The sequence below is a fragment of the Octodon degus genome, unplaced genomic scaffold, assembly GCF_000260255.1.
Source record: "Octodon degus isolate 3935 unplaced genomic scaffold, OctDeg1.0 scaffold00055, whole genome shotgun sequence".
In the NCBI taxonomy this organism is placed as follows: domain Eukaryota; kingdom Metazoa; phylum Chordata; class Mammalia; order Rodentia; family Octodontidae; genus Octodon; species Octodon degus.
Genome location: NW_004524631.1, coordinates 11,486,807 through 11,511,522, shown reverse-complemented (window position 1 = coordinate 11,511,522; position 24,716 = coordinate 11,486,807). Strand labels below are relative to the sequence as shown.

Genomic DNA, 24,716 nt, shown 5'->3' with positions numbered 1-24,716 from the left:
GGTCCCTGTGCTTTGCTAAGCTTGTTCTAAGTAGGCGCTTTAGACCACTGAGCCATCTCACCAGCCCCAAGAGCTCTCATTCTTAAAATGAAAAAACTATAGTGATGGAGCAAAAAATTAGTGACTGCTAGGGGTTGAAGCAGGGAGAGTTTGTGCCTAAAAAGCTAGCACAAAGGAGTTGTTTTGGTGGGTACTTCTTCCATACCTTAACTGTTAGTGGTGGTTACACTGATTTTTAAATGAATTAAAATCCAAAGACCCCATATATAGCCAAAAACTTACATTTTATTGTATTTTTTTAAAAAAAGTCAACAGCCCATCTTTTTAGCCAGTATTAATTCTGTACCTATTTACTATACACATTTCCTGTAACATTTATACCTACCACTAACAACAGGACTTAATAATTAAAATAGTTACATTATAATATGAAACCAAGCAGCATTATCAAAGCACACAACAAACCAAAATGAATGACAGCAGTTATCACTAACATTTCTTAAAAGTTAAATAGTTTGGTGTGTTGGCATTTGTCTGTAATCCCAGCTACCCTGTAGGCTGAAGCAGGATTGCAAATTTAAACTTAGTCTAGATAATTTAGCAATTTAGTGAAATCTTGTCTCATATTTAAAAAATAAAAAAGGTATGTGGCTCAGTGTGAAAGCCCTGCATTCAATCCCAACAATAAAAGAGCTAAATACATTTAGGTACTTATTCCTTTAAAAATGAAAGTATCACATTAAGTTACACCTGATCTTAGCCAAAAGGCTGAGAAGCAATTTTCATTAAATTCTTGGATGGCACTATATATCACAGAGCAATCCGAATTGTAATAAAAATAATCAAAATTAACCCCAGAAAGGAGGACTGTAAAAGAATAAGGATGTCAACAACTATAGCTCTTTGTATAATTTTTCTTTTCTTTTTTATGCAAAGAAATAAAATGAAATTTCTGAACAAAATAATAGAATAACAATAGCTAATAACTACATGTTATCTTTAGCTGTTCAGGGAAGATATGGGCATAAAAATTTCTCCAATTAATATGAGCACAGATCTTTTATTGGATTAAAAGATATTAATAGTATAACTGATTTGTATTTTTCTCCTTTTCCCTACTGTCCCTTTCATCTATCCTAGTTCCCTTTTCCTTTTGAACAATTTCTTCCCTTTATAATTTTTCAATTTTTACTAAAATACATTCATGTATCACTATTATAATTTAAAACAGAATTTTTAAAATAACTTAAAAAGTCTTTCTAGATTGAAATGGAGATTTTTAGAAATTGCAATAACCTTCTTTCCACTGTCCTTAGAGAATAGTTACTTCATTTACCAGACCAACCTTGTATTCTACTCAAAACCTAGTGTCTTGCCCATATGGCAGGGGGTACTCAACCAATGTCTGCGCAACTGACTTGCACCTGGCAACGGGGAAACTATTACAAACACATAATCACTAACAAAACCTATACTCTAGATAGATTAAATCGTGATCTAATTTTGAGTGAGGCAATTATTAAGTGTTAATGATGTGGTCAAAAATTACAAAGGCATACATAAAATTTTGGAAGATAGCCAAATATTACACACTGCTGATGGTGTAGAGGTTTAAATAGAACTAAAACCAGAATCAAATACTCCTGGATCCCTAATTGGAAAAAAATACAAAATTTAAGAATGTAAAAAAGAGAAATATAGGAGAAAAATAATCTGTATTGATTTTGTGTCATGTACTGCATTGGACAGCTATGGAGATTAAAACTTACTTTATGACTCAGGTTTTAGCTTGGACACATAAGCATTGCAGTCATCATTTTCACTCTGGAAGCTAGAAAAACCAAAAGGTAACTATTTTACTTGAATCTATCCAAGAACAGAGGTGAGGACAAACCACTATCCTGTTATCTGGAGAAATTGGAAACTGAAGGGAGACACGGGTTTGAGCATATAAACCGGTTGGAAGATAAAGCTAGATATTCTGACAAATTACTAGAGGACAAACAGTGAAGTTCCTTGGGTCCATATACGGAAATTTTCACCTGGTCCTCTTAGAAGCTTTTCCTATAGCAATCCTGACTCTGAGTGAGGACCATACAAAGCCTCAGCAAAATCTCCCCATGATGGTGGTGGCTTTCTGAGGAAAACAACAATCACTGTGAAACTCAGACTAGACCCCCTTTCTTTTATAGTCAGTACAGAGAACAAAAGGCATAATCTTTAGGAGAAAGGACTTAAAAGCCATGGATTGAGAACACTGGTGGATACCCATACAGCTGGAGAAAGAAATGGCAGAGGGTATTAACCCACAGAGGAGCCATCTGGGACACACTCAGCATCTGCTGAATCTGAGGCTTAATCAGATCACCATAAAGCTCCCTCTTTCCCCACCAACCACCACCTAGAAAACCAGTTATATGGTTAACAACAGTCAAATACAACTGGGAGAGCTGTAAAAGACAACTCTTGTGATGCAACACAAAGGAAAATACCTAAAACCAAGCAAAAGTCAAAATGAAGTCAATCACTAGAGGAACAGGCAATCTCTTATGTTCACAGCAAAACCAAACAACACGTACAGGCTAACCCCTGACTAGATTAACACAAATATCCACACTAAATGCCTAGCAAAAAGGAGCTTATGTTCTTCTCCAAACATATCAAGCATTTTTCTCAGTATCTCTAGTCCATGTTTATCTGTCAGCAGGCTTATTATGAGTCACAACAAAATGCAAGAAAATACTCCAAGGGACAATCATCAGATCCAAACCCAGTAAAACACAAACACTAGAACTATCATAAATGAAATAAGAACTGTGATTCATACATTAAAGACTGCAGTGGAGAAGCAGGTAATATGAAAAAGCAGACAGACAACTTCAGCAAAGAAATGGAACCTGTAAGAAATAATCAAATGGAAATACTAGAAATAAAGAAACGCAGTAAAAATATAAACAAATAAACAAAAAACCCATAATGGGGTTGACAGTACACTCAGTGTGGGCAAGAAAGAAATCAGTGAGCTCAAAAATCATACTTTTTGAACTAATCAATCAAAATTAAAACGAAGAGATTAAAGAGGAAAAAAAATCATATGGTATTTAAGAACTATGAGGCAACAGCCAACAGTATTAAACTTCTAACTGGAATCTTAGAAAAAGGGAAAAGAATGGGACAGAAGAGTTATTTGAGAAAATGGCTGAGAACTTTGAAAAATTAAGTAACAGACAACCACTAATAGATATAAGAACTTCAGAGAATATCAAGCAGGATAAATATTAAAAAGTATTTATTTATTTATTTATTTATTTGATACAGGGTCTCACAGTTCAGACTCATAATGATCCTCCTATCTTAGCCTCCCCAGCGCTGGGATGACAGGTGTGCACCATCATGCCTGGTTCTGGGGCCGGCACAGCAAGTGGTACCAGGGATCCAACTTGAGTCCTTGGGCTTGCCAGGCAGGTGCTTAGATTGCTGAACTATCTCCCCAGCCCAGAAAAAAATTTTAAAGCCACACCTAGCTTATACCACTCAAACTGCTGAAAAATCAAAGAGAAAAAGAAAATCCTGAAGGCAGCCAGAGAAGAGAAAAAGATAGATTAGCTATAAAGAAAGCTACACTGGGGCTGGTGAGATGGCTCAGTGGTCTAAAGCACCTACTTAGAACAAGCTTAGCAAAGCACAGGGACCACGGTTCAATCCCCCAGCACCACATGCCAGCCAGCCCCGCCCCCTGGTGGGCTGAGCTGGCCACACACACACACACACACAAATAAATAATAAAATAAAACCTTTAAAAAATAATTTAAAAAAAAGAAAGTTACACTATACACTGTATTATCAGAAACAATTACAAAATGCCCTTTAAAATTGGAGGAATATGAAACCTTTCTCAAGTAAGTAAAAACAGTATTTACTGGCATCAGACTTGCCCTAAAAGAAATGTTAAAGGAAACTAGAAATAAAAAATAAAGAGTACTAAAAAATAAAGGCAGAATATAATCTTTTATTTTAAAAAATGCTTGAAAAGCCAACTTCCCATACATTAGCCATAGGCCAATCTTGCAAGCAGGTCTTCTAAAAATAGCATCTTCAAGACTGCTAGATTAACTGCTTGCTGCATGATAGGGTATATAACAAACAAACCAACAAACAAATCCCAAACCCTATAGTTAACATTATACTTAATGACGAGAGATGGAATGTTTCCCACAATCAGACTAGTTAAGTGCTCCACTCTCATTGCTATAATTCTGAGGGAAAAAACCCAGGATACTCTTATTACCTGATTTCAGGATTTATTATAAAGTCATAGTAATCAAGTTAGTGTGGGTTAGGCCTGGGAGTGTAGCTCAGTTGTACAACACTTGCTTAGGATACACAAGGCCCTGTGTTCCATCCCCAGCACTAAAACTAAAAAACAAAAAAAAGGAAGAAAGGGATGTAAATGGAAAAATGACAAGCTCTCAGATTAAGAATTAGATGTACAAGCCCAGAATTAGATGTACAGGTGCAAAAGCAATTCCTAGGAAAAGGATATTCTTTTCAACAAATGGTGGTGGGACAACTGAACATTCATACAGGAAAATGAACCTCAACACATATATCAAATTCAGGGCTGGTGAGAATGCAAAATAATGGAGTCACTCTGTAAGACAATTTTGCAATTTCTGCTACAAAAAGACCCAACAACCCTAATTCTAGGTATTATGCAAATGAAATGAAAACATACGTCTACACAGAGAGCTATATGCTAATGTTTACAACTTTATTCATTTGTTTATTTTTTAATTTATTTTTGGCGGTACCAGGGATTGAACTCAAGACCCAGTGTTTGCCAGGCAGGCTCTTACGCCACTGAGCTACAACCCCGTCCCTAAAACTTTATTCATAATTGTCCAAAAAAACCTGGGAACAACCAAGGTGTCTTTCAACAGGTGAATGAACAAAGTATACCATGTAATGGAATGTCAGTTATAAAGGCCAAACTATTAGTTCATATAATACAGATGAATCAAGGAAATCACACTAAAAAACCCCTACAAACTCTGATTCCACACATAAGGCATTCTTGGAAAGGCAAGATTATGGTTAAAAAAATTCAGAGTTTAGTGGCAGAACATACTTAGCACAAGGCAGGCTCAATCCCTAGCACCACCAAAAACAGAAATTAGAAGTGTACCACCATAAGGCATTTCTAAGCAAAAAAACTGATTGGCTATTTTCCTGAATGGAATAACTTAGACAAAATTAACTGGGGAAGGAGCCCATGAAGGTTCACATCACTACCACCATATATCTTCTCTTTTAAATAAACATTTATTTTTTAAAATAGAGAAATACATTCATATAACTTAAAATTCAAATGGTACACATAATCATTTATACAATTAAAAGTCTCCCTTCTATCCTCTATCCCCAGGCATGTAAGCCCCCAAACTACCAGTGTCTTGAATATCTTTCTGCAAATATTTTTGACTATGTAAACCATACATATATTATTGGCCTCATTCACTATTTTTCATAAATAGTAGCACACAATACACATTAGTCTATTTCATGCTTTTTGGCCCCTCTGTGCATGCTAGAGATCACATATTATTAAGGTAACATTTCATTGTCTACCAAGTCTAGATTGACACTTAAGATACTATTAATCTTCTGCTATTGTAAATGATACCTAATTAACATGCAGGTTATTTACTGAATAAATTCCTGGAAGTGTTTGATGAGTCAAATTATATGTGTTCATAATTCTGATAGCTCTTTCCAAGTCACTGACTTTTAAAAGGTCAGGAATTTTTTATTTTTAACTTTTATTCTAGGAGTAGAGAAGAAAACCTGAGATATCATCACCAAGTAATTTCCTGGAGGATTATATACCTCAAAGATGTATAAAATAAGTCTTACACTGAGTTTCTCACCTGTGCTTTATAGGGTTCAATTACATTTTTATGTAATACATTTCAATTCTTAAGCTGTTGTAAAGTCTATGTTAGTTATGTGAAGAATGTTACCTCTGATATCTTCCTGAGCAAAGGTCAAAAGCTGGTGCTCCAAATTGGTGGCTCCTGGTCACTCACTTCATAGTACAATGCTGGATTCTTCGCTGCAACCACAAGTAGACTTTTAAATCTCAGTGAAACAAAACATCTACAGAGACTCTTATGAGCTTTTTGTAATACCCAAATAATTTTTTCCTCAGATAAAAATTATAAAACACATAAAGGTTCCAAGAGGGGGTTGCAAACCTTTGATCTTGCAGGTGATAGTAGATCCCCAAGTAAGTCTTTTTGCTTAACTACAAAACTTAACATACAGTCTAGTACACTAGGGTTTTCTAACGTCTGAAGAAAGAATGAGGAAACCCAGGGGCTTCTTTGATAATAGCTACACAAGATCAGTGAGCTGTTGAACTTCTTGAGAATACCTACTACACTGTCTCCAAACTACACTGTTTCCCTTTGGTTTCTTCCTAAAAAGCACTGTTTACCTCCAATACAAAAGAAGATACTATTCGTGGTATATTAATTTAATATCACTTAATCACAAGAATATATTCCATTCAGCAACGAGTGCTTAATGTTAACAATTTATTAAAAAAGCTAATATTCATTACTAATTATTATGTAGTACTGCAATAATGTCCCCCAATTTTTTTGCATCTCCTTGCATCCACATCATTAAATGGTCCACTCCCACAATGAGTTCTGGCTAGATCATGGAAGTACTTGTGTGGTTTAGCTGATGGAACAATATCAAATGTGCAAGTGCAAAAGAAGATACTTGAAGGGACGGCCTGATAGCTCAGCAGACTAAAGCGCCTGTTTGGGCAGAGTGCAGCGGCAGGGGTTTGATCCCCAGCTTGCCATGCCGGCCCCACCCCCGGGGCGCACTGAGATGGGCAAGACTGGGCGTGGTGGTACGTGCCTGTAATCCCAGCATTTGGGAAGATGAAAACAGAATCACTATGAGTCCAATCCACACAGGGACACCCTGCAGACCCTGTCCTAAATACAGGAAAAGAAAAAGACACCTGAAAAGTTCTTGTACACTGGTGCTTTTGCTCACTTGCTACTCTCCTTGAGACTTCGTGAACACCATGTTAACAAGTCAGCTGAAGGAGAAATCATGTGGAGTGGAGACAAGCCAACTAAGTTTAGGGCTTCCTACCTAGACCAAACAGCCTGCCAACTACTAGATATATAAATTAGCCCATCCTAGATCATACATATATCAACTAACCAAAAAGCTAATTAACACAATCTACTTAAAAGTAAATGTTTGTGGCCCTGTGCATATGGCAAGAGGAAAAGAATACTGATTTTCCTTCTGTGAAGTTTACTCCATACATAACTTTTTTTATGTGCAGATTTTCAAACATGAAAACCTCTAGTACCTGAATAAAAATAAGTATTGAAAAGTTCTTATCTTTCCAGATTCTCACAAATGTGCTGTCTGCTAACACAGACGGTGTGCAGGTGTATGCATGCACACATACACACAACAAAAAAGATAAATTTCCATTTAATCACTGAAGTATCTTTATCATATATTTAAACAAGACATATTCGACAGTTCTGTTTCTAGCACTGAAGAACAACCTATGTTTCCAGGGATTGCTTTTTCTCCCAATTCCAATTCTTTTTTACTCCTTTGCAAGATCTTAATGAAAGCTAAAAGAGCTCCTTTAACTCAGTGTGAAAATTATCAGGCAAATATGAACCCTTTAAACCTCCTTCTAGCAGCATTCTGAAGAATTGGCTTCTTCTGGTATCCAACAACTAGTTTTAGCTATGTCCATGACAGTAAAAACTGCTTAAAACCTACACATTCGAGCCAAAGGCACTGCCTGTATTGGATCACAAGATGGGACACTGAAATAAAAAGATGAAACATTGAATAACTTTCTTAAATCATTTTTGTTTAGACTTTATTAGAAGCTTTTCAGAGTTAAACACGCAGGCACTTACACACATGCACACTCATACACACACACACACACACACACACACAAACACCTACTACGTGCTTCAAGAAAGTAAAAAACATCTTTTAGCAACCTCCTATTGTCCTTGGAATAGATCACAAACTGCTTAATGAGGTCCCATAAGGCCCTGTCAATCATCTTCTGTCTACCTCATCTCTCTTTCCCCAGATCCTAGCCAAACCTCTGTGGATCCTTTTCATGCTCTCTTCCACTTCTGTGTCCTAACACCTGCTGTTCCCTCTGCCTGGTAATCTATTTTTCTTTACTTTTTAGCTTGCTTATTTCTGCTCATTCTTGAAGCTCCAAGGGCACTTTGCTGATATCTCTCACAAGAGGAATTCTACCTCTTTTCTGCTATGTGACCCTGGGCAAGTTATCTTTGCTTCACCTTTCTAAACCTCACACTTCACTTATACAATTATTTGCTGAAAAACAGAAATACTCCTTTGAATCCCACCTTGATACCTAATACTTCTGCTATTTCCCCATATACTGCAGTTTCCTAAGAAGTGGATGAAATTAATGCTTATAGAGCAACTATTACCTCATCTAATTCTCAGTACCATCCCAAGAAATGTGATTTGACAGAAGAAACTGAAACACAGAGAACTTAATAAACTTGACAAGATCAAGGGTTGCAGACAAAATGTGAATCCAAATTGGCCTGGTGCCACAACCTGTGAAGGATGTAAGACACAAAAGACTTTCTTAACTTGTGAATCTTGTTGGTTAAGACCAGCATGCCTCAGAAAAGATGGATTTTTTTCCATTTATGTCCATCAAAATGACTCTCAGATATCTATACTTCAGATCTTTAAATAGCCTGGTGCTATTCCTATCACCCTGGTAAACCCTTTTATTTTTAATTTTAATTTTAATTTTTTTCTTCCCAAAATTTTATTGGGGAAAAACTACAAAACATTTACAGTACAATGTTTACAGTCACAATTTGTAGTGAACTGATTCCTCAAATATATTACAACTCAAGTTGACTTATCTTGTTACATTCAAAACCTACTTCTGTCAAAGTAGTCCAGAGTACATACATAGTGCCCCAACTGTACCTACAAACTAAGCTACTGCTCATTCATCTGCTGTCCAGGAAAGCTAGAGACCTTCCTGCCTTTCTACTTGGAAAAAAAATAGTGTAAGTTTTAGCATATTCGTGTACTCTTCAGCACTAAGAGGTGGTCTCTTCACTTTATTGCTATAAAAAAGTGGTAAAAAATATTTTCCTTTTGTGCAGTTGAACCCATCCTACATTCAAATTCTCTCAAGCACTAATAAAATACTTATTTGGCTGAGGAAGATAAAGGCAAGTTTGGGCCCTTCTCAAAGCACTGTGAGACTGTCCCCCTAGTATTTACTGCTACATGTCTTTATACTCAAGAGTATGTCATAGTAGTCCTGGTGGAATCAGCAAACAAAACTTTTTTTGCCAGTTTATAAGGTTGGCATTGGCAAAACATGCCACATGTAAGTCTGATTGCAATATGGTCTTTTTGTCCCCTAAAGGTGGATGGGCTACAACCATTATATATTCTAAGAAAACTCAGATATCTGTCAAACTATTTCCACAGCATCAAGATAGATTTCTGTAAAGAAATCATGAAATCTTTTGCAATTTACATAAATAAGGAAAGAAATTAATGAAATAAATATTACATACAATCTCTTAAATTAAGATTTTTACTCATTTACAATAAAATAACCAAGTGAAGTTGCAAAAGGCATACATTACTGTGAAAAGAACATACACTCCACATTTTGCCGATTAATAATGGCAATCATAATTTAACATAAAAGAATATATATCTACTGCTTTTCATCATACTCGATGAATACAGTATGAACAAAAATTTCAAATGTATACTTTTCACAAGATAATAAATAAGTTAAATAGTTTTCTCATATTGAGTTGTGGTGCAGTGGTGCGAATCAACTCAAAAGCTGCTAAAATTTCTGCAGTTATTTCCCAACAATTACAAATTAAACTCTGCCTAAGGCTTCCATAGAGCACACAAAATGGTTTTAAACTAAACATCCACTAAGTGGTAGTAATGGAACCAGTAACCAGTACAAGACTTTGGAATGAATGGGTTTTCCCCAGTCATACAGGACTCGGTTAAAAAACCCAAATAGATCTAAGAGTGGAGAGTGACTGCTATCAAGGCATATTCTTGGCAAAATACTTCACCCTGGCAAACCCTTTTAGCAGAACATTCTTCCCACTAACTGTGAGATGATTCTTCACTTTCTTTCCACGCTCATTTACTATTTATTTGTACTGGGGATTGACCCTATGGGCACTGTACTACTACTGAGCCACACCTCCACCCTTTTTATTTTTAGGCTCTAAATTGCCCAGGCTAGGGCTAGAGATATAGCTCAATGGCATAAGCCCCTGCTTGGCAAGTGCAAGGTCCTGAGTTCAATTCCCAGTACCACACAAATATATAAATTTTAAAAATTGCACAGACTAGCCCTGAATTTGTGATCCTGCTGTCAGAGTCTCCTTCTGGGATTACAGGCACAAGCCACCACAACTCGATTCTTTCATCTCTTATACTCCCATCGAACAGAAGGTACTAAATACATATTTGCCAAATGATTTAAATAATATTGGAGAATATATTATGGCCTCAAAGTTGGGCAGTGAGTTTTCATACAAGTATTAAAATTTAGCATAGTTACAACAAATTCAACAAGAATGGTAGAAAATATGAGGGTATCCTTAAGCACTTGTACAACTGATAATGATTTCTATATCTAGCACTAAAGAATTCCATTCCACATGATTTACAAATTTGTGCTTTGTAGCTGTTGGTAGCCTTTATTTCTGGGGCCCTGCCTCAACACCAATGTTCTGCTATATCTAATGGCTGCATCTGAGACAATTCTGATGGGATGGCCTCGACAAACACCAATCTCTCAATGTTATTCTCAAATGATTTGGGAAAAGAAACAGAAAGAACAAATGATAAAGCAAACGAAAGCAAACTGCTGATAATTGGTGACCCTGGGTAAAGGGAATACAGTGAGTTTTTTATACTAATCTTGCAACATTTTTATAATCATTTTTATCAAAATTAAAGTTTTTAAAATATAACAAAAGCATAATACTAATAAGTTTCCCAGCAGATTTCTATTGGGCAAAACTCCAGTACCATTTCCCTACACTAGTCCCCTTACTTGCTTCAGGGTATACCAGGACCCCCTAAGATATTCCCCGGTCTGCTAGCCTACCTTCATGCTTAGTTAGACAGCCCTGAGTTTTTACCTTCCTTTTTCCAAGCTTAGTTATAGGATCAAGTAGGTTTTTACCAAGATCTTTCTTCCTTGTTCTCTTCCAACAGAGGCACAGAGGCAGGTCTAATAGTTGAAGAACATCAATGCTACTATCTATGGAAAGACACACAGGGAAGAGTCAAAACTAACATGGGAGAGTCACAAAGATTCCACAAAACAGAAAGCAGTAGTTACTTGTTCTGTAATGATTACTTGCTAGTACACTCTTATTAATTACTTCTAACCACTTATCCAAGATACTTTCCACCCCACAAACCCGAATGGTTCAGCTTTCCCAGTCACTGTAACTGGAATAACAAACTTTCAAGCTACTCAACTATCTCTATTTCAGGAGAGTACTAAAGCTGGATGTAGCTCAAGCAGTAGAATGCCTGCCTAGCATATAGACAAAATCCTGTGTTCAATCCCCAACACCACACACACTTGTTAGGACAATGGCAGATGAGTATCAGTGAATATGCTCTGCTTATGAATAAAGTGAAGCAAGCAAAGGGCCTATATAAATTATTTTCTGTGCTAATTTCTTAATGTGAACTAGCACATAACAGCTATCTTCCTCAGCCTCTATTCTGTATAAGCTACTTGAGGAAGTAAGTACACTACGTTCCACGGAAATATTCAACCTCAATTTTAGCCTGGCTTTCTGTGCCCCCACCTGATCAAGGTTTCTAAGGAACCTCTGTAGTGTCATGTCTTCACAAACACCTGATGCTTAATGCTTCCTGCTCCTCCTAACTTCCAAAATATTTGTTTAGTTCCCGCCAGAGCTCAAAGTAAAAAAGAGATGTTTTTTTGTAGTTTAGAGGAGAAATGGATAGTTACAGTTGGTGGAACACAAGAAATATTAAATGAATACTTAAATAAGTATTTAATATTTATCTTAATAATTAAAAATTATCAGAGAGCATACTAAACATACAAACCTTCAACATTCTTTGTTTTTTAATTTTTACCAATTCACACATTGCAGCTATGCTAAATGCCCAGCACTATCACTTTCTCCAGCCCTAGGAACCTCCTCTACTAGCCAGAAGGGTGGGTCAAAAGTGCCCTGAGGGAGACTCCTGGCTCCCAGCAGATCAGAAACAAACACTTCAAAGAGTGGGAAGCCTTTCTTCACTTTTGCCATACTTGCAACCAAGATTCACACCACACTGAAAATCTAGCAATGTGGCCTAAAGAAGGTGGGAGACGATTATGAATTCTAGAATCAGAATACTGAGTATTAGAGAACCAGAACATGCAAAGAACTAAAATGTTTCAAGAAAACAGTACTGGGCTGAGCCCTTCTCTAGCAAACAAAAGTATAGAGAAGAGTGGAACTGGGGGAGAAAAGGTAGTAAGATGGTAGCTAACATTATTGAAAGCTTAATATACACTAGGCAAAGCCAGGTGGTGGCATACCACTGTAATTCCAGTGCTGTGGAGGCTGAAAACAGGAGGATCACTGAGTCCAAGCTGCATAGTGACACCCTGTACCAAATACATACACTAGACAGTGAAAAACACTTTCCAAAGTTCTCAAGTAATCTTTGAAGAAAGAGTATTATCCTTTTGGAGTTGAAGTATTTGGAGTTCACTTTAAATGAAAGAAAAGGGGCTGGGGAGATAGCTGGCAGTCTAAGTGGCTACTTGGCACACGCAAGGACCTGGGTTCAATTCATAATATTGCATGCCGTGCCAGCCACTTAAGCTGGGCGCGGTGGCACAGGCCTGTAATCCCAGTGCTGGGGAGGCTGAGACAGGAGGACACTACGAGTCCGAGCTCCATAGTGAGACCCTGTACCAAATAAAGATTTAAAAAGAATTTTAAACAAGAAAGAAAAAATGATATGAGGTAAAATACTAAACACAAAAGAGAAAATCGTTTCACTTATCTATTAAACTCATGATGGTATAAAAGCAGAACTACACTACTGAAGGGATATGAAGGGTGAGATCCACATTTCTATTATCTACAGATGTTATAAAAATATTAAACTAAATAAAAATACAGTGGGGGTTTTTTCCAGGCCCACTCTTCTCTATTCCCCACCTACATAACTCCAAATCCCAGGCTGACAAGATGTGATCAAAGGAAGGTATTTTAAAGAGACCTACTCTAGGAAAATAGATTCTAGTTTTGCTTAATCTAAGTAACAACGTTGTGCAACCAGTTTTTACCTAAATTTTGTTTCATTCCTTTCTGAGATTAGAGAACAGCAGTTATCTTTACTAGACTGAATACAAGGAATGAGGTCGCCTTTCCCTCCAGGCCATTCGAAGCACTGTCAACACAGTTTTGATTTTTTATACAATCAGACCTTGGAGGGGGTGGGGACCAGGATTTGGTCCTCAGCTTCGCAGATAAAGGCATCCCAGGCGAGCCCTCGTGCACATACATCGAAGGCTGTGGATTTCCTTGCAAGTCAGAAGCCAAAGGAGTGGCCAAATTTCTCACCAAAAGCCTAGGAGCTACATACGTACCAAGGCTGCACAGCGATATAACCTTTCAAGCATGCCTCCACAGACCACATTAAGGTAACTCACTCAAGATCCTGGCCCCCCATTTCTCCTCACAAACAATACATGCAGGCTGCCCTGTATACAATTTAAAGCCACACCTGGCCGAAGCAATGGTTCTGCAATGAAAAGTGGGAGAAAACGACTATAAGTTTAGAAAAATATATACCTATTGGACCCCACAGAACTGGAAACCAGAAGAACTGGAGAGCTAGTGAAAAGAAAAGTTAACTCTGCCTTGCCTGGCGGTGGGAAAATTTCCCCACAACTTGCAAAGCTGTCGAGACCGATTTTCCCACCCTGTGGACTGCCCAGCGCTCAACGGCTTCGGGCTCTCTGCGTTCCAACAATGACTGGAAGAGAAGGGAAAGTTCGCCGGCCAGTAGGGCGCCCGCGATCCCGCCCGGCTGGCACCTTGGCTCCCCGGGGCGTCTCGCCGCTTCCCGCAACTCCGGACCCCTCTCTCTCAGCACTCGGTTCTTCCCGCCCTGCAACGCAGAACAGCCAGGGCGCACCCTGGCGCCCTGCAGCATCCAGCCCAGAAGGCCGACAGAGCAAGCCCTCCCGCCACAGGTCAGGCCCCACGGGCCCCGACGCCACCCTGAGGACAGGGACCAAGGGAGCGCCGAGAGGGGGCACCGGAGGGAACGCCGCAACAGTTATGGCGCTCAATTCCTTCCCCGAACAGCCTGAGCTGCAGCCCAGCTCGTGCGTCTGCCCCCACCCCCATCTCGAGCCGCCGGGCACTGCCTAAGCCGGTAGAAGGGCCATCAGGCACTTTACCTCAGCCCACACACGATCTGGTCAGAAGGTTCTGGAGATGCCAGAGGCGACCGCTATGTGGAGCCGGAGCGATCTGGAAAACGGCGAGGCCGGATCGGGACACCGCGCTCCGCGCCTCCCGCTTCCCACTCCCCGAAGCCGCCACTCCCGCTGCCCAACGCGCGCGACGCCCCCAACCTCGCTCGCGTTGCGTCTGGCCTCTGGCTCCTACCTTCGCGCAGCGAGATCCCGACTCCCTCCCCGCTCCACACAGGGGCCCAGACAACGTGCCGGCAAGTCCCGCTGGGGTGGTAACCGCCCCCCTCACCACCGGCTTTCTCTTCGTTCTCGCTCGCACCTGCCCCCAAATCTCCTCTTCTCCCCCGCCCTCTCCGCCCCGCCGCAGGATTCGCTCGGGCCGCCCCCCGCCCCCACTCGCGCGCCTCACCTCGCGCCCTCGGCCCTCGCTCGTACGGCCCGTCAGGCCTCAGCCCCGGGCAGGCAGCTGGGCGGCGGCGGCCGCTGAAGCAGCGGTAGCGGAGGCGGCTGAGGCGGCGCGGAGCACTATTGTATTCCTGACACTGTGCGCTCCCACGCTCCGCCTCTTCCCTTTCCTTCCTCCCCCACCGCTCCCTCCTTCCCCAGTCAGCCGCGCTCGCCTTACCCGACTGGCTCCCCGCCGTCTGCCCGCCGCGCGCTCTTCTGGCGGGCTGGGCGCAGGCTCTAATAGCCACGGGCTCTGAAGCTCCGCCCACTGAGCTCCCGCACCCGTGGCGCTTGTGCTCCAGGTGGGTTCCGCCCCTCCTCCCCGCGCGCTGCCTCTCCAGGAGCCGCAGCTCCGCTAGGCGTCCCACTCGGCGAGGTGAGACGCTTCAGCGGTCGAAGTACAGCTAAGCCTTTCATGACCGTTTTTCAATTCTAAAGTTCTGTGAGTGGGACTTGTACATGAACGCGGCGAACACTAGTGATTTACATCGTTTGTGTTTGAAATACCTTTGATAATAAATCCAAGGTGGCTCTTGGTAAAACTTTTATCCAGTTGCAAGCGCAAACGGTTTATGATATTTGTGCGGCTTTTTAACTGACGACTTGGTTAGCCAACATCTACCAGTTATTCAATCAAATACATCATAATAAGTGTTGCTGTGGAGTGATTTTGGTGACATAATTAAAACTCCTAATCAGTCGGTTTGAAGTAAAGGAGATTATCCAGGGTGATCTGAGTGAGAATAACTGAATCAATTGGAAAACTTTTAAGGCTGAGCCGAGGTTTCTGAGACAGCAGCGGGCACGCGCGCGCGCGCGCGCGCGTGTGTGTGTGCGCGCGCACGTGTGTGTGTGTCAGAAAGCGAGCGAGAAAGAGAGAGAGAGACTGATTCATGATAGTTTTGGCCTATGCTTTTTGGTTCTAGCCTCCTGATTTTTCTCTTCCTCCAGATTTTGCAGTTTTGAATGAATGAATGAATTAATGAATGTACTATTTGTTCTGGTATTTCGGTTGAATTCTGATTGATATAGAGGCTTCCCAACAAACGCTTTTCTCTTTGGGTATGGAAATGTGCTTTATACAGTTATGATGATTAACTCATATAGTCATTTTCATTTACATTTCTGTGATAAACAGCAAAAAACAGGCTTTTTGTTCATTGGCTATTTCTCATCTTAAAGATGTAGTTCTATTTCATAATAAACAATATGAATTCTATAATATTCCTACTCCTTCACATTTCTGTTACTAAATTATGTTTAATTTACTCTGAAATAATTACAGATTCACAGAGAATTATAAAAATTATTACAGAAGAGTCCAGTGTAAGGGAACCCAGTTTCACTCAAAGGTAATATCTTGCATAACTACAGTACAATATCAAAACTAAGATATTAACATTGATACTCTCCATATAGCTTATTCAGATTTCATCAATTTTACAAGCTGTATTTTCTGAATCTGTGGCTATCATTCTGTATAGTTCCACCATAGTCAAGTGTTCCTCCATCACAAAGATTCCCCTGCTACCTTTTAGAGTCACAGTCACCTTCTTCCTGTACTCTAATTCCTGGCAGCTGCTAACATGGTCATCATCTATAATTTTGTCATTTCAAGGATATCACATAAGCCAGGTAGCCCACACCTGTAATAGCAGCACTCTGGAGGCTCAGACAGAAGGATGGCTGCAAATTTGAAGCCAGCCTGAACTACAGAGTGAGAGCCTGTCTTGAAAAAAAAAAAAAAAACAAACCAAAAAATATCACACAAATGGAATCATACTTTTGAAATACGCTATTTTCATGTAGCACAATTTCCTTGAAATTCACCCTAATTGTATGCATTGATAGTTAATTCCTTTTTATTGCTGAGTGGTATTCTGTGATATGCACATACCACAATTTAACTATTCACCTATGGAAGGATATTTGGCTTATTTCCAATTTTTGCTTATTAAGGATAAACTAATATGAAAATTCATGTGGAAGTTTTTGTGTAAATGTAAGTTTTCATTCTCCTCTGAAAAATGCTCAAGAGTACAATTGCTCTTACCTGCATAAATGTTATCTCAGTTGGATAAGTATATAGTGTTATAAGAAACTGTCACCTTTCCCATACTGTCTTTACAATTTTGTATTCTCACCAACAAAATATAAGAGATCAGTTTCTTCATATATTTGTCAGCCATTGGTATTGGCACTATAGCTTTTTACCATTCTGATGGATGTATGGTGATATCTCATTTTAAATTGCTTTTCCTTAATGGTTAAATGATAGCAAACATCTTTGCTGTCTGTATAGCCTCTTTGGTTAAATGCCTGTTAATGTCTTTTGTCAATTTCCCAATTGGACTGTTTCTTACTTTCTTGTTTCTTGGTATGTTTGTTTGTTTTGAGACAGTGTCTTTGTGGTCCAGGGTAGCTCAGGGTGGTCTGAATTTAAGATCCTCCTGCCTAAGCTTACAGGTATCTGCCACTATACCTGGCTTCTTATTGTTAAATTTTGAGGATTCTCTGTATGTTCGTATTACAAATCCTGTCAGAAATGTGACCTGAAAATGTTTTTTCCATCTGCAGCTGGTCTTTTTATTTCCATAACAAGATATTTTACAGACTTAAAAATTTTGGCCGGGGAGATAGCTCAGTAGAATAAGCGCCTGCCTGGCAAGTGCAAGGCCCTTAGTTCAATCCCCAGTACTGCAAAAAAAGAAAAAAGCAAGAAAAAATTAATTTTGAAGGCATCAAACTTATCAAAATTTGCATTTATGTACTGTACTTTGGTGTCATGTCTAAGAAATACTCCACTAGCCCTGTGTGCTGGATTCTCTGTGTGTGTCTTTGTCTCTCTGTCCCTGTCTCTGTCTGTCTCTATTTCTTTTTTTATCTCTCTATTTCTTTCTTTCTCTTTCTTATAAATTTATGCAGTACTAAACACTAGGGATTGAACCCAGGACCTTTACACTGAGTTATATCCTCAGCCCATTTTTTTTTTTGAGATACAGTCCTACTAAACTGCTAAATTCCCAGGTTAAGCTTGAATTTGAGATTCTCCTGCTTCAGCCCCTTGTAGCCTTGGAATTACAGCCATGAGCCACCAGGCCCCACTTGAACACATTTTCTCACTTCCTTTTGTTTGTATTTTACATTTAAGCCCATGATTTAGTTTGAATTAAATTTTGTATAACATATGAACCTAAGATGGAGGTTCATATTCTTGCCATTGATTGCTTAAATAAAATGAATTTTTTTCCATTGAATTGCTTGTGTACCTTTGTCAAAACTGTTTGGTTCTTCAATCCCTGGTTCTGCAAAAAAGAAAAAGAAAAAAGGAAAAAAAAACAACCCTTTTTGGTCCTATTCATATTGGACTAATTTGTGTGGGGATATTTCTGGGCGCTCTATTCTGTTTTATTAATCTATGTGTCTATCCCTCTGTGCAAACCAATCTTGATTGCTCTAGCTATACTATAAGCTATATTGTAAGCCACAGTGATTTCTCCAGCTTTATTCTTCATCAGAATTGTTTTAGCTATTTAAGATAAGTTAGGGGCTGGGGAGATGGCTCAGTGGAATAAGCACTTGCCTGGCAAGTGCAGGGATCTGAGTTTAATCCCTGGTTCTGAAAAAAAAATTGCCCTTCCATATAAATTTTGGAATTAGCTTATTCTGTGTCTGCAAAACAACCTTGCTGGAATCGTAAGAGGAAGAGGAATTGTATTAAATCTGTAAATCAATCTGAGGGAAAATTAACATTTTTGCGAAATTGTCTCCTAATACATGAACATGACATATCCTTCTTTCCATTTATTTAAAACTTTCACTTCTCAATCAGCATTTTGGAATTTTCAGCATACAGATCCTGTACATGGTTTTTTTGTTAAAAGTATACTTTAGTATTTCATTTTCGTCAGCATAATTATAATGGCATGTTTTAAATTTCTGCTTCCATGTTCACTGTATATAAAAATGCAATTAATTTTTGTGTTAATCATGTATCTTGTGACCTACTGAACTCAATTAATTTTAGGGGTCCTTCGGTAGGTTCTGTAGAATTTTCTAAATAGAAAATCATGTCTGTGCATGGGGACCATTTTATTTCCTCCTTTCCAATCACATGCCTATTTCTTTTTCCTGCCTTATTGTCCTGACTAAAATATCCAAACTATATTGATTGAAAATAATAAAAGTAGATGTCCTTCCTTTCCAAGGGGAAAACGCATCTTTGATCACTAAATATGTTAGCTGCAAGTTTTTGTAGATGCTTTTTATTGAGTTGAGATGGTAACCCTCTATTCATATTGTGATGAGAGCCTTTTTTTTTTTCTATTTTAGGGAAGGGTCTACAGGATGTTCAGGGTCTCACTACTAGGTCAGACTTGTAGTGTTTACAGCCTCCCAAGAGCTGGGATTATAGGCTGGCTCCACCAGGCCTAGTCTTAATGGCTGTCTCAGCTGCCCCAGGGGGCAGGGCCAGCAGGGCAGGCCCAAGGCTCCTGAGCCTGCTTGTAGGCACTTCAATCCCGTGAGCTATTTGGCCAGCAGGGAAAGCTGTGTGTGTGTGTGTGTGTGTGTGTGTGTGTGTGTGTGTGTGTGTGTGACTGGGGATTGAATTGAGGCCCTTGAGCTTGCCAGGGAAGCGCTTATTCCACTGAGCCATCTCCCCGGCCTCTGGAGAGCTTTTTCTTAAAATCATGAATGAATGCTGAGTTTTGTCAAATGTTTTTCTGTATCAAGTGATGTAATTATATGATTTTACTTGTTTAGTCTGTGGCTATGATAGTTTACATGTATTGAATATTGAGATTTTTGGGGTGTGTTTGTGTGGTACTGGGGATTAAACTCAAGGTCTTCACACTGAGCTACATACTGAGCTATTTTCAGTATTTTATTTTGAAACAGGGTCTTGATAAATCCCTAAGTCGCATAGACAGGCTCGAATTTGTGTTCCTCCTGCCTCAGCTTCCCAGCGTGGTGAGATTACAGCCTGGCTGAATATTGACTTTTCAACCAACCTTGTCTAGCTGGAATAAAGCTTATTCTACCCGTGGTAAAATTATTTTTATGCCTAGTTTGATTCCATATTGCTAATATTTTCTTCCAGATTTTTCGTGTTAAATTTTATGAGAGTTAAAGTATGTAACTTTGGAGTGTTTTGCTGTATTCCTTGTCTGGCTTTGGTATTAGGATAACACTGGCCTCATAAAGTGACTTGGGAAGTTATGCAAAAAAAAAAAAAGCTAAGATAACAAGCTCTTTGGAATCTGGGAACTTGGGTTTTAAGAGAGTTCTCACCATTTCCAGAACTGATAAGAGTGGCTCAGTGTACGTAATCTGTACAAATGTGGTTTATCCTGGGACTAGAGCTCTAGTCTCTTGATTTCCAAGCTATGCAAAAAATACTTTCATGTAGCAGGCTTGACTATAAGGCTTTGAAAGGCTTGCTTGAAAGGCAGATCCTTGAATGGCATCTAGAACTTTGATTTGGGGAGAGTCCCCTCCATTTCCAGGACTGATAAGGCTGTTCACTATACATAACTGTACAGCAATATGGTTTATGTTGAACATCTACCTGCTTTTCTTCTGATATTTTGATAAGTATTAGGCAGAGGGTACCTACGTGACCAATCCCCAATAAATGCCTTAGGAAGTGAGTTTCTAAGAAGCTTCCCTGGTACACAACATTTCACATGCATTGCTACTACTTGTTCCTGAAGGAATTAGCACAATTTGTCTAGTACAGAGTGCTGATAGAGGACTCCTGGAAGTTTGTACCTTGTTTTATGTGGAATTTATCCCATGTTTGTTTTTCCTTTTTACTGATTTTGCTCTGTATATCGTAAATCATAGCCACAAGTATGACTATATGGTATGTTCTGTGACTCCTTAGCCACTGTAAAATTATTCTTATAGTTTGCAGAATTCCATAATGCTATTTTCTTGCAAATTTTTGTGATTCATCAAGCTTGGGAATGGCTTGGGGGACCCCTAGCATAGGACTGTTCCTTCCTCTTTGATATTCTAGAGTAGGTTATATAAAATTCAATTTAATTCTTTAAATATTTGGATCTGAAGCTTTCTTTTTCTAAGGCCTTTTAAATTTTGAGCCTGCTTTAACAATTTTTAGATTATTTAGATCTTAAATAGCATATTCCTTGAGTTGTGGTAGTCTGTGCTCTTTATGAAATCAACCCATTTCACTTAAGTTGTATGTATAGGGTTCTTCATAGAAGCCCCTTAATTTCCCTTCAATGTTTGCAGGATCTGTGATTAAATTTCCTGTTTCATTTATGCTGTTAGGAACTTATGTCTTCTCTTTCTTTTTAATCTTTGTCAATCTTGCTATAAGTCTATCAGTTGTATTGTTCTTTTCAGGGAAACAGCTTTCTGTGATTCACTGATTTTAATCTATTGTTTTTTCTATTTTCAGTTTCAGGGATTTCACTTTCTTTCTTTTTTTTTTTTTTTGTTTTGGTGCCAGGAATTGAACTCAGTACCTTATGCTTGCCAGGCAGGCACTGTACTGCTGAGTCATATCCAGCCCCAGTTTCATTGATATCTGCTCTTTATTTTCTTCCTTCTGTGTGCTCTATTTTGCTTTTCTTTTTCTAGTTAGGAGCTTCTATGACTGATGTTTCCTCTTTGTCTAATGTAAGCATTTAGTGTTATAAATTCTTCTGTTAGCACAGGAACATTCCACAAATTTAATGTTGTATTTTTTCATTCAATTCATTGTGTTTGTAAAAATTTCCCTCAACACGTCTAGAGAGGTGGGATGCTGGCATGGGCCCTACCTTGTCCTCCTAGGGCAGAGCCAGGCTTCCCACTGAATGGAATGAGCCTTTTTTTGTTCATTGGAAAGCTTTCCTAAAGGATGTAGGGCGGGGGTGGGGGTACAGAGACAGCAGTGGCAGATCCAAAGAGACACAGACTGACTGGCTTCTTCCAAGAAACCTGCTTGGGACCACCCATAACTCTGGGCTCCAAACACAGCATGTATTTCTATCAGAGAACCCAAAAGACCACTGTGCCAGTTGGGGTCAGAGTTTTTTGACCAGCCAGCAGTCTCCCTGATCTGGGCATTTCTGAGATAGGTCCTTGTCCTGCAACTTGGTGATGGCACAGAGATCCATTTCTGCATGATAGAGACTGAAGCATACTTGTGACTGGAGAATGAAGCTGCACACTTGAGGGGTGGCTGACAGATCTGCAACCTCCCCTCAATCACAGTTTGTTCATGAAGCCTGGGATCCTATGTGTGTACCTCATCTATGGCATGTACTTCTTCATAAATGTCTCTAGCCAAAGGGATAGGGCTTGTGTCCTGCTTCAAGCACTAGAGCCTCTGGGATGCCTGGAGACCATGTGGCAGTATCATAGCACCCTCGGGAAGGGCACTGTCAGCAGTGCCTCAAGGACCGGAAGCTCTGCAGTGGCCCCTTCAAGCTGTGCCAGGCCCTGACCATTAACAAGAGCTTTGACCTTGGGACCTGACCTAGAATGAACCTGTGTGACTGCAACAGGACTCCCTGGAGCCCAGTGCAGCAGCTGTGGAGATAGCAGACCCGCATCAGCATTGGCTGTGCAGGGGAGTGGCCCAGAAGCCCCTGCGTATGTACCTCCGGGGCAACCCCTGGGTACTGTGGTAGATAAGGTTGCTAAGCAGGACATACAGGCCTGAGCAAAGAGCTTGCTTAGACAGGCTTTTTAATTGTTTAAAAGTCAAATAAGTGCTTTTTTTCTAGGAAAAAAATTTCTCTCAAGACTTTTTTTAAACCTATATATTAATGAGAAGTGCGTTGTTGTCTGGCTTCCAAATGTTTAGAGATTTTTTTCCTTTTTGACTTTATTATGTATTTCTAGTTTGATTCTGTTATGATCAGAGAACATATTCTATGTGATTTTAATTATTTTGCATTCATTGATGTTTGTTTTATAACCCAGAATATGAACTATCTTGGTGAATGTTTCATGACTATCTGAAAAGAATGTGAGTTATGCTATTGTTGAATAGAACATCCTATGAATTAGGTCCTGTTGCTTTGTAGTGTTGATTCCACAATCTTGCAGATTTTCTGTATAGTAGACTTCTTAGAAGAGGGTGCTGAAGATTTATCTATTGCTACATTCACATTTTGGATTTCTATGCATTCTTGGTGAATTTGTCCTTTAATCACTATATAATATCTCTCTTTGTCTCTGAAAATTTGAAGTCTAATTTTTCTGATATTAATACATAGGTACTCCTGCTTTTATTAAGTAATGGTTGTGTACTATATCTTTTTCTATACTTTTACTCTTTACCTACCTGTGTTATTATATTTAAAAAGAGTCTTTACAGATACCATGTAGGGTATTTTTACGTATTTGTGCATTATTATTATTTTATTTTATGTGTTTGGTAGAGGGTCTCTACTCAGCTTGGACTCATAGTGACCCTCCTGTTTTCAGCCTCCCCCTGGGATAACAGGAATGTGCCACCACACCCAGACTTGGTCACTGGCTCAGCGTGTCTTGGGGGCAGGGCCAGTGTAGCATACAGGACCGGGGATTGAACCCTGGTCCCTGTGCTTGCCAAAGCAGGCACTTAGTCTACTGAGCTATCTTGCCAGCCCTTTATATATTTGGTACAGGGTCTCACTATGCACTCGGACTTGTATTTATCCTCCTGTTTTCAGCCTTCCCAACACTGAGATTACAGGCCTGTGTCAACAAGCCCATTCTTGGTGACCAGCTCAGCATACCTGGGGGTGGGGCTGACATGGCATGTAGTACCAGGGATTAGACCACTTGCCTAAGCAAGTGCTTAGTCCACTGAGCTATCTCACTGGCCCCATGTAGTGGGTTTTTAAAAATCTATTTTTTGTTGAGTGTGGTAAAGCGTACCTCTAATCCCAGCACTCAAAGGTTGAGCTAGGAGGATCAGTACAAATTGCAAGTTTGAGGCCAACCTGGGCTGTATAGTGAATTCAAGCTAGCCTGTACTATATAGTGAGATCTGGCCTCAAAAAAAGCAAGCAAACAAACAAAATTATTTTGTGAATCTCTGCCTTTTAATTGGTTTATTTAGACCATTTGACTTGAACATAATTATGGATACTTTAAGGCTTAAGTCTAACATTTAATATATTTCTCATTCCTCTGTTTTCCTTTGTTGCCTTACTGTGGATTATTTGAATTGTATTCAGAATTCAATTTTGACTTAGTGTTTTTGAGTCTATAAAAAACTTTGCATAGTTTTCTTAATGTTTGTTTTATATATTAAAATATGTGTGTGATTTATAACAGTTTACTCTTAAAAACATTTTACCACTTCTGAGTGGATGAATCTTATTTCCATATATGCCTTTTTTACCCCTCCCTAGTCCCTCTCTTGAAATATATTTTCCTTACCTATTTTTCTACATACATTGAATCCATCATCAGATGGCATATTATGTTTGCTTCAACAATACAACATGATTGAAAAAATGCATGAGGAAAAAAGCCTATAATATTTAGGCTGATTTTTGCATGTCATTGTTTTCCTTTTCTAAAGTTCCAAGCTTCCTCTGGTATTATTTCCTTTTTGTTTGGAGACCTTCCTTTAGCCATTCATTAATGGTATATCTGCTAATAAAACTTTTATGAATTTTCTTGTCATTTGAGAATGTCTTTATTTTTCCTT

The 24,716-nt window shown here is 39.2% G+C and overlaps 1 protein-coding gene and 1 pseudogene across 6 annotated transcripts in view; one reads left to right on the top strand and one right to left on the bottom strand.

The window, feature by feature from the left end:
* The window catches only part of Jade3 (jade family PHD finger 3), a 199,777-nt gene extending 184,509 nt beyond the window's left edge, over nt 1-15,268 (bottom strand). Inside the window, exons 1-3 of one of the 6 annotated variants that reach the window (XM_023717849.1) lie at nt 15,231-15,252; nt 11,318-11,395; nt 6,021-6,112 (exon numbers count right to left, since the gene is read on the bottom strand). The gene's annotated coding sequence lies outside the window, so the exon portion shown is untranslated. Of the gene's footprint in view, nt 1-6,020; nt 6,113-11,317; nt 11,396-14,798; nt 14,891-15,014; nt 15,100-15,230 lie in introns of those variants that run through there. The other 5 variants (XM_023717848.1, XM_023717850.1, XM_023717851.1 and 2 more) reach the window with 5 other exon arrangements.
* A 1,370-nt stretch (nt 15,269-16,638) lies between these two features.
* Nucleotides 16,639-22,698, top strand: LOC101591660 (annotated as a pseudogene).
* The last annotated feature ends 2,018 nt before the right edge of the window (nt 22,699-24,716 follow it).